The sequence below is a fragment of the Lynx canadensis genome, chromosome B1 (assembly GCF_007474595.2).
Source record: "Lynx canadensis isolate LIC74 chromosome B1, mLynCan4.pri.v2, whole genome shotgun sequence".
Classification (NCBI taxonomy): domain Eukaryota; kingdom Metazoa; phylum Chordata; class Mammalia; order Carnivora; family Felidae; genus Lynx; species Lynx canadensis.
Window position 1 is genome coordinate 33,913,780 of NC_044306.2, and position 10,544 is coordinate 33,924,323.

At 45.3% G+C, this 10,544-nt stretch overlaps 1 long non-coding RNA gene across 1 annotated transcript; it reads right to left on the reverse strand.

The window, feature by feature from the left end:
* Positions 1–883: 883 nt before the first annotated feature.
* LOC115511897 lies at positions 884–8,926 on the reverse strand. Its single transcript, XR_003968231.1, has 2 exons — positions 8,539–8,926; positions 884–1,655 (listed from the first exon to the last, which is right to left on the reverse strand). It is a non-coding gene; the product is annotated as an uncharacterized LOC115511897 (long non-coding RNA).
* Between the last annotated feature and the right edge of the window lie 1,618 nt (positions 8,927–10,544).

The window sequence follows — 10,544 nt, forward strand, 5'->3', positions numbered from 1 at the left end:
CCTAAGAAAAAGTAGCACCAATGGTGAAGAAGGCTGAATCTACCGTGTATCTCAAAGCAACTTAATTCTCTCTCCTTTCCTTCTTCTTATGTGCTTCACCCAGTTGAAATCATATTTCCAAGGAAACCATTTAGGGGATAAAGAAGTTCCCAAAGGACAACACACAAGCACACTGGAGAGTCTATAAGAGGAAAAACATACCTAGCTGCCCTACTTTGCTTGGAACCAGCTTCCCTGTCCCACCCCCCTACCCCCCGGCCCATGTTTGCCACTATTCCAGACTGCTTCCCACTGGGATTTTCCACTGATCATGTGATAACATTTAGGCCAAGTGGGAATAAAAATATTAAATGAAGTAATATGTAACTGCTAAGAAAGAAATCAGTGATTGTTATTTTAAGTATATGTTTTTTAGGGTTTTTTAAAAATTTATTTTAAGAGAGAGAGAGAGAGAGAACATGTGCATGAGCAGAGGAGGGACAGAGAGAGAGAGAAAGAGAGAATCCCAAGCAGGCTCTATGTTGTCTGCACACAACTAGAGTCCAATGCTGGGTTCCATCTCATGAGCCATGAGATCATGACCTGAGCCAAAACCACGAGTCGGACACTTAACTGACTGAGCCACCCAGGAGCCCCTAAATATATGTTTTTAAGACACTATAGGGGCGCCTGGGTGGCTCAGTCGGTTGAGCGTCCGACTAAGGCTCAGGTCATGATCTCGCGGTCTGTGAGTTCGAGCCCCGCGTCGGGCTCTGGGTTGACGGCTCGGAGCCTGGAGTCTGCTTCCGATTCAGGGTCTCCCTCTCTCTCTGCCCCTCCCCCGTTCATGCTCTGTCTCTGTCTGTCTCAAAAATAAATAAAAACGTTAAAAAAATTTTTTTTAAAAAAGACACTATAATATTCTAAGACCTAGAAATCAAACAAAAGAGAAAACGCAACGGTGGTGTTTGGCTTTAGTAACAAGATGACTTTAGCTACCAGGTAGCACGTCCCTGCAAAGAGCCCTGTGGATGTCACTCTAGAAAGGCAGCTGCCTGTCCGTTATAGCAATGTCCGTGTAGCAATGTCACTACACAATTCCTTAACATATCCACCCCCGGGATTGGATCACTTGCTTTGGAAATGTCTCTCAATCAGCTATCCTTTTACCCCGTCGTGGTCAACAAACACAAGTTCAGTGGAACTGCTGCAATCCCAGCCCCCATGGGGCTGCCTGCCTTCAGCCTTCCTCTAGCTTGTCGAGGGCCATCAAATTAACTGTCTTAATTTGCCACTTTGATCTTTGACCATCTTCCTCCCCCACTTAAAATCCCGCTCAGTGTCCCACTAGGTATGGAATTCAGTCCAAACTTTGGCCTCGCACATGCTGCTCTCTACATCTCCTATTCCAGTCTCCCCCTCTTCCCTTTCACTGCCGCCTCAGGCTTGACCCAACCAAAACCCAGAAGGCAAGGCAGCCAGGTGATGTAGCCTCTTCCTACAGCCTCTTGTGGCCCAGAGCAGCTGGGAAAGGAGAGGGACTGGATGCAGAAAACAGAGAGGCATCAACACAGCCACAAATGTCAGTTTTCCTTTTTCCTTTTTTTCTTTCTTTTTTTCCAGGCGAAAACGTCACTTTTTAAATGTAGAAACGCGGAAAATCGCACCCAAGGTACCTGAAAAAAATAAAGAGGTAATATTCTCAGTCTTGGGGTCGGCCTTCCTAAAGTGGCGGAGTTTGGGCTGGACCCCAGGCAGTTTGTCTCCAGAGCATGTGCTTTACATATTTGTGTACAGAAATATATACAAATGTAAACAAAAGATCTTAAAAGGTTAAAACATCAAAAAGTATGTTGTAAAAATCCAAAACCTATTTAATTTTAGTAATAAATAATCGAAACGCATCTGTGACAGTATTGTAAACTATCATATTGGCAAAGTTTTAATATAATCCATCACCCTATTGTCCTATTGACTATGAGTCAATGGACAGAAGCATACACTAATATAACTTTCTTAGAGTCGTTTGGGCAACAAATATCAACATCCTTAAATTTTTTGCACCCTTAGACTTTGATCCTAACGAATAAATTACGAATGTGCACAAAGATGTATCAACAAAGATGTTTAGGGCAGAAGAGCCTAAAAATGACCAAGTATTTGGATAAATATTAAATCTCCCTAAAAAGAAAATGGTTAAATTATGATATAACTATATAACAAAATACGAGGCAACCATAAAATATGATATTCTAAACGATTGCTTTGCCATGCAAAGATATTCAAACATACTGTTAAAAGAAAAAGAAAATTAAAAAATATTGTGAGTAGGGCAATACTGCTTATGTTAAAATATGCATTTTAAAAGGCTAAAGAATAATATAGAATGTTATCAGTGGATATCTTTGAGTGACAAGATTTGAGTGGTTTTTATGCATTTCTTTCTTGCTTATCTATACTTCTCAAATTTTCTGCATGAAATACTTTTGTAATAAGAAAAGCACAATAAAAACATTATAAATTAATAGAAAATTGCTTCTGTTCTATGCAGAGTGATTTTGCACAATGATTCCAAGCTGCTTAATGATGCCATCCAGGCTGTGTATCGTATGATTCCGGTAGGCATATTCTCTGGGAAGTCGGGCTTTATTTCCAAATAAAATGTAAAATAATAATCTTATATTTCAAAATAATTTTTCCAAGTACAGGAAAGGGGCAACACTCAGCGTAAGGGACTTCATCATATCAAAAACGGGCAGCATGAAGACAAGGACACTGACCTCTTCATTCACCCTCTTGGGCTGCAACCTTTACACCAAGCTGCTTTGTACCAAAACTTCCAATGCCTGCAAATCCCTTTGTGAAACTACACCATAGAAAGAAAGAAAGAAAGAAAGAGCCCTTGTCTAGCAGCTAAAGGCAATCTGCCAATTTATTTCCATCCTTCATCTAATTGTCATTTGGCCAGCTAAGTGCAAAAGGTAACCAGAGACAGGGAAGAAGGCTACTTGCTGATAAGAATGATAGATAAGTAAATAAAACATTCATAAGAGTCAGTTCTCTATGTCTCAGACCCATTTTATGTGACTCTCAGTGAACGTTCAAAGAATCAATGTCACGTGGAAAAAAAAAAAAAAATGGACCCTGGGACAAAATAATGACATGGGATGCAGATACGCACATGGTAAAATTTTTTTAACATTTATTCACTTTTGAGAGACAGAACTTGAGTGGGGGAGGGGCAGACAGAGAACCTGAATGAAGCAGGCTCCAGGCTCCGAGCTGTCCTCACGGAGCGCAACGCGGGGCTCGAACCCGTGAACAGTGAGATTGTGACTTGAGCGGAAGTCAGACCTACGGGGCCACCCAGGCGCCCCAGATACGCATATTGTAAAACGAATATGATATGAGGAGAAAATACCTGGAGGAGGGCTGCTCCTTGACTAGAGCCTTCCAGTCCTTCGGGAAAGAACGTTGTCCCGTGCTATTTGGAAATACCGCCCAGGTGAAGCTGACCACACTGGGTGTCGGATACTTGCACTGTGTCCCTACTGTGACATACACGGAAGAATGGATATATATTCACTTTACTTGTGCATTCGGTCTGGTATTTGATAAGTAGCCGGCCCTCGACGTACCTATGTTAAATAGATACCTCTCCGAAATGTGAAAAAAGATCATTTGAAGCTAAGAAAATGACTTCTTTTTTTTGGTGTTCAAGTGCTATATGCTCCAGTAGAGGTCAGTCTCTCACAATCGATTCAAGGACATGGAGAAGCCCCTCCCTCCCGACCTTATCACCCTCAAAATCCTCCCTTTCTAGTTGATGGTACAGTAGAAAGAATCCCACCAATTAAAGTCATTACATGATGGCTGAGGGCAAGTTATTTAAACTTTCTAAACTGCAGCGTCTTTATCTGTAAAACGGAGGAGAAGAAGGGGGCAGCGTTTTATAAGTGAAGTTATATAACAGAATCCAGCACAGTATCAGGCACAAAATGCATGCTGGTGAATGCGGTTTCCTGCCTTTTTCTTTCCTCATTAAAAATCTCTCCATTCCTTCTTCGGAGATAAGGCAAATACCCCTACAAAAGGCCCTGACGGGCTTGACTTCACACTGAGTTATCAATCACCGATCGTAGATCCTTTCTTAAGACCCGCTTCTAAAAGGAAGGGAGAAGTGGGTGCCAGCAGGAGACAGAAGACAAAGGCGGAGAAACTATGGAGGGGCTAGAACGGCCTAGAAAGAAAACAGTGGACTGAAAGCTAAGGTGGCAACGTCACCTAGTATTAGTTCTCAGAACACCAAAATTGGGTGAAAACATTCACATTTTTAGGAGCTAGACACACATACTAAAGACTAGCGATTCTATAAAATAACCTTCAGGTCAAAATCACAAAAGACATTAGAGGACAGGTGTTGGGAGCCCCAGGCCCTTGCCCCCAACCACCCCCTCCACATCCTGCAGGAGCGGAAGAGCACACTCATTAACAGCGAGGAACATGGGCACATGGTTCTAGCTCCCATCCTGCCGTGGAAGCTGGCAGACCCGAGACAAATTGGCCTCGTTTCTCACCTCCGTAAATTGGGGACAGCAATGACTCACTCACGAATTGCCGAACAGGTAAATAGGATAATAGACGTGGCACATTTAGCATGATGCCTGGCAATTTAGGTCCTCAGAAATTGGGAATGTCTATTAACTAGCTGTGCGGTTCTAGAAAGGCACCTTGTTTCTGGACATTAGTTTCCTCATCGCTAGAAGGGGGAGAAAGGGATTAAGAGAGGACTTCTAGGGCCCTTCTAGAACAAAAACTTGTTTGATTCTCGTGCAGAGGCCCAGCCTCGCTTCGGTCAGCTCTCTCGTGGGGCCGGGCAGCTTGAACTCAGGGACATGGCCCGCAGGCCGCAGCCTGAGCTCTGACAGCTGCTTCCATCATGCAAAGTGATAGGACAATGTGGCAAAAGAACCCGTGAGAGAAAAAGATTCCATCCAGGCCAATTTGAAGAGAAAGACTTTGTCAAGATCATTTTAAAAACGAAACGTGACTTCCTCTTTTTTTTTTTTTTTTTTTGTTTAAGGTCAAGCAATGAGAAGGGATACCAAGCTGGGCTTAGTCTCCAGAGGCTTCTGCAGGATCACATGTCTCTTCAGAAATGCCATTTTAACTGATGTAAGTGTGAAGGAGTTAGAACCCCAGGGATTAAATTTCTGCTGAAATACACATGTTTCTTGGGGGAAAAAATGAGCTCTTGACCCAGAGCATGCAAAGCTTTTTGGAAAACTCTTCTGAGCCTGATATGGAGGGTATCAGATGCCGCTGGCCTTTCAGGGCTCCCCCCATGTTGTAGGTTAGCACAAGATCACACCTGGCCGTGCCGGCCTCGGGGCCGGGGACGGGGGAGGGGAGGGACACCTGTCTTAGCTTGTCTCACATGTACACACACACATTCTCAGGCCTGGGAACTTTTTTCCCCCACAAAGACATGTTTTATGACTACACTTGTATTTTTATGACAAAACAATCCCACATTCGTCTGACAGGAAGTGGGGTCTCAGTAGCCTGGGCTCTGCCAGGCCAGCCTGTCATGGCCCTGCTCACCTACTGGGGGACACGCTGCCAGAGGTGAGGCTGCTTTAGGAGTGGGTCACAGTGTGCGCCCCACCAGCCTCCTGGTGACAGAGTCAGCTACAGTCTGTCCCAAAGAGCGTTTGACTCTCATTGACGTCCCCAGGCAACCGAATGATCTGTCCTCACTGCAGAGTGAGTTCACATCTCCTAGAATTGTGTGTAAACGGAGTCCTACCCTGTGTACTCTCTTATACTCTTTTTGTTGTTGTTGTTTTTTGGTCTGGAATTTTTGCATTCAGTGTAACAATTTTGAGATGTATTCCCTGCATGTATCAATAGTCCGCTTCTTTTCGTTGCCGGGTAGTGCTGCGTCGTAGGGGTAGATTGCACAGTGTGCTTGTCCACTCACCTGGACAGGGGTGGACATTTTGGTTGCCTCCAGTTTGAGTCTGTTACAAATAAAGCTGCTATGAATATCTGTGCATAAAATTTAAAAAAAAAAAAAAGAGTGTTTGGCTTTCGAAAGAAGATCTGAATGCAAGTCTTGGGTGCTGTCTCACCTCTCTCGGCCTCAGTGTCCTCAGCTCTCAAAAAGGTGCAATACATCCTCCCCCTACAACTGTTGCAAAAATTAAGTGGCGTAAAGCATGGGAAGGGTTTTTATAAAGATCTGTATGTGAGGGGCACCTGGGTGGCTCAGTCGGTTGAGCGTCCGGCTTCGGCTCAGGTCATGATCTCACAGTTTGTGGGTTCGAGCCCTGCATCGGGCTCTGTGCTGATGGCTCAGAGCCTGGAGCCTGCTTCGGATTCTGTGTCTCCCTCTCTCTCTGCTCCTCCCCCGCTCATGCTCTCTCCTTCTCCTTCAAAAATAAATTTAAAAAACATTTAAAAAAAGATCTATATGTGATATTAATTTTCCCATCAGTAATTATTCACTCATCATCAGGCGCTACTGGCCAAAGGTAATGGGAGAAATTTTGCTGTGTGTCTGAGCGTGAGTGTGCAAGCAAGTGTGTGCGTGTATAAGAACACACTCTGCATAGAACCGGGCAACATGAATAAGGGCAAATCAGTGCCCTATCCCCCACAGTCAGCACCCACCATTTACATGGGGCAAAATCAGTGAGCACCTAAAAAGATAAATAAGTCACACTAGACAGCAAAGTGGAAAGATGTCCCCCAGGAGCACAGGGATCTTCACCCTGGACAGTGACAACCAGAAAGCAAGATAGAAGCATGAACCACAGTAGTCAGGGGACCTTCCTAGAGGATGGGAGATCCAGACTTTAAAGCAAGGCAGGGAGGACATGGTAAGTAACACATACTCGCTCAAGGATCTGCCCGCAGCCTATTGTCCTGAATGAGTGAAGAAAACGGAGGCAAAAGCAGGCCCTTGAAGTGCTTATAGCATAAACCCTTCTCACTGCAACAGGGTTGGTACTTAGCAAACTTCCCATGCTTTTTTTTTTTTTTTAATGTTTATTTATTTTTGACAGAGAGAGACAGAGACAGAGTGCAAGCAGAGGGGGAGACAGAGGGAGTCACAGAATCCAAAGCAGTCTCCAGGCTCTGAGTTGTCAGCACACAGCCAGATGCAGGGCTCAAACGCACGCACTGCGAGATCATGACCAGAGCCAAAGTTGGACGCTTAACCAACTGAGCCACCCAGGCGCCCTTGCTCTCTCTCTCTTTTTAATGTTTATTTATTTTTGAGAGAGAGAGAGAGAGAGCAGGGGAGGGGCAGAGAGAAAGAAGGAGAGAGAGAATCTGAAGCAGGCTGTCCCCAGGTCCCATAGCACCCCCCCGCCCCCGCTGTGCTCTTTTCTGATCAAAAAAGGCCTGTGTCATGTCACTATGCCTGCTGATTTTCAGCCCTGACTGGGCAATACACACAGCCAGAAAGAAGTGAGCTGTCACACTTCCCTGCTTGAGTGACAAGGATGCTCCAGTATCAGTAGCAGCAGGACCCTCTGAAGGCCAAAATGAAGGTCGGGGAGGAAGAGAAAAGAGCTGGTTGGGGATCTGTGAGAAACGGAGACACTCTCCCAGCCTGCCCAGCCAACATTTGGCTGTCTCCTCCCCATCAAGCGGAAGATGAGAGAGAACACAATAAGCAAGCCAGCTCTAGAAACAGGAACAGCAGAGTCGCAGGCAGGAGCAGGCCACTGTACGGAACCCCGGGTCACTCGACGAAAGTCTGCGTTAACGAGTGGGGGGCACCACACCCCCATCTTGCCCTAGCTAACTCTCAGAAAGTGGCAGGCAGGCTTACAGCCTGGAACTAAAATGCTCCTCTCTGAGGAACATGACAGGCCCAAGGAGGGGAGGACCCCAAATACCTACAGGTATTGGCATTTCATGGCCAACGAATTATCCGAATTCTCACTTGACTACCCTATAGTAAGACCCAGCGACCAAAGTGAGGAAGCCATACACATTCCGCCTTTGCGTAATTTGCCCTACATCAGGTGGCTAACAGGTATCTGAGACTGGAGGAAAGCCTAGCACACAAAAGACAGAGGAAGAAAGACAAAAAAAAAGACAGAGGAAGAAAACATTTTAAAACCTACCGAATTTAACATAAGAGATGCAAGCAAGGCTGAAACAAAATTAAGGCCTATGAAACAAACTGAGTACTGATGGTTGCGGAATAGAGTGCCATTTAAGAAAGAACTCCCCCCCCCAAAAAAAACTCCCCCTCCCCCCCCAAAAAAAGTCTTGGAAATTTAGAAATATGCCGACAGAAACATAAAAATTTGAAAGGGTTAGAACAAAAAGTTGAGAAAACTTTGAGGAAGCGTCACAAGAAGAGAAGGAGATAAGCGACACACGGCAAAACTAGAAGAAAATTGGACAGTCAATCCCAGAGGTAAACGAGACGGACTGTAGGAATCCTAGAAAGTTCCAGAAAACGGGGGAGTTCAAATGAAGACATTTTCCTAAAGCTGAATAGTTTCCAGATCTAAAGGACCCAACGATGCCTACCTTCATCACCGAAAGGAAGGCCCACCCCTGGTACTTCATGGGAAATGTTAGGATACCAAGCTTACAGAGAAGATTGCAAAACTTCCAGCAACGCCGGTAGTCGGAAGACCTCCGTGCCGGGTCTTAAGCTATCGCCCCTCAGCGCCAGTCCATCCAGAGTGGGACAGCGGGGACTCTGCCAACCATATCTCTCCTGGGCTCGTAGGCTTCCGGCTGTCGGTAGGTGGCACAGAGGGGGCTGGAAGCCCGGATGAGGAACGAGGACACGCTGGCTCCTGCCTCCTTCTAGGCCTGTCCGCATCATCTCTGTCACAGCCCTTTCCCTGGCTGTGGCAGCCCATCAGTCTCCAGGCTCTGGGTATTTTATTTTTCTAGAACTCCAGAGCCAACCGCCTGCTTCGGCGATCTTAGCATCGATCTGCAACACTTCCTCCTTCGGGGCCTGGTGCCGGAGCCCCACGAAACTCCTCCTTGGAGCTTCCGGGTTCTAGTTACCCTAACCCCTTCTCTTTGTTGCCCTCGCGAGGCTTCCTGCAGCCACTCTCTTTGTATTACCTCAGTGTCCCTTTTTCATTTTTTCAGCTGGCAACACCTAGATTTTGGCCCGGCAATACTGATTTTAGGTTTTTTGTTTTTTGGTTTTTGGTTTTTGGTTTTTTGCCTCCAGAACTGTGAAAGAAAACATTTCTTCTGTTCTTCAAGCCACTAAGTTTGTGGTAATTTGTTACACGGAATAGATACGGGGGTGGGGGGTGGTGTAGAATAAAAGATAGGGATACATTTACACATGCTATAGTCAGAAGTCAATAGACTTAGTCCAAAATGGAAAAATCAGAAAATTGTAATGAGTGCAAGAGGTGACCGTCAGAAGGCAGAGTTACTATAATCGATCTAGAGACTGGAAATGAGGGGAGAGAGGGCTGTTTTTTGTTAAAGGACATCTAGGGCTATCTGGTTTTGTACACCATATGACATTTAAACTGTATTAACTTATTTTGAAAAACTCAAGGGGAGGAAACTGGATCAATTCATCCTCTTTTCAAGAAGTATTTTTGTCAACCCCTCTTTCTGGACATAGCAGAGAGGAATGCTGTGAGAGTACAAATCAGGGAGTGGAAGAGACAGAAAGCCATTTATTCTTTTTTTTTTAATGTGTATTTATTTTTGAGAGAGAGACAGAGCATGAGCGGAGGAGGGGCAGAGAGAGAGGGAGACAGAGGATCCGAAGCAGGCTCCGGGTTCCGAGCTGTCAGCACAGAGCCCGACTTGGGGCTCGAACTCACAAACCGTGAGATCATGACCTGAGTCGAAGTCAGGTGCTCAGCCGACTGAGCCACCCAGGTGCCCCAGTATTATGGCCCATTCTATGTGCAAAGCTCTGTAGAAGTCACCGTACAAAAGTAACGCCTCTACTCCTCATGATAACCTGTGAGACAGACATGAGTTTAGAGATAAAGACACTGAGTCTTGGGGAGATAAAGTAACTTTCAGCAAGAGCACACTTCTTGGTCTATTTTCCCCAAAGCCTTTTACTCTGTTCTCCATCTATCTGCACCATGCAGACAGGACAGATCGCTTGGTAAAGGATTTAGGAGAAGAGGAGACTCTTTCTGCCCGAGGAATACAAAAGGAATATAAAAAGTGGCTGAGATTCACAAATATTGAGAGCATATTGGTGCCTTTGAGCTTTCACTACTTGCTTTCATAGCGTCTCTTAAATGCTCAACCTGATGGGTGAACGTTATTTTCATCATCTCCTGTTTACAAAACAGAAAGTTAAGGCTTTGAGCAATCAAGTTATGTATCTGAGCGATAACAGCAGTTCTCGAACTCGGGTCTTCAGCCCCCACATCCTCTGCTCCTCCCATCTCCCTGGCACCTAATAAACACTGACTGAACTGAACTACACTGCAAATAAGCCTGCCAGCAATACCCGCTCTATGGTGAGCGGGGAAGGAGCCTAGGACAACAGAGAAGGCAGCGAGCTGGAAAGTCAAGTAGGGCTC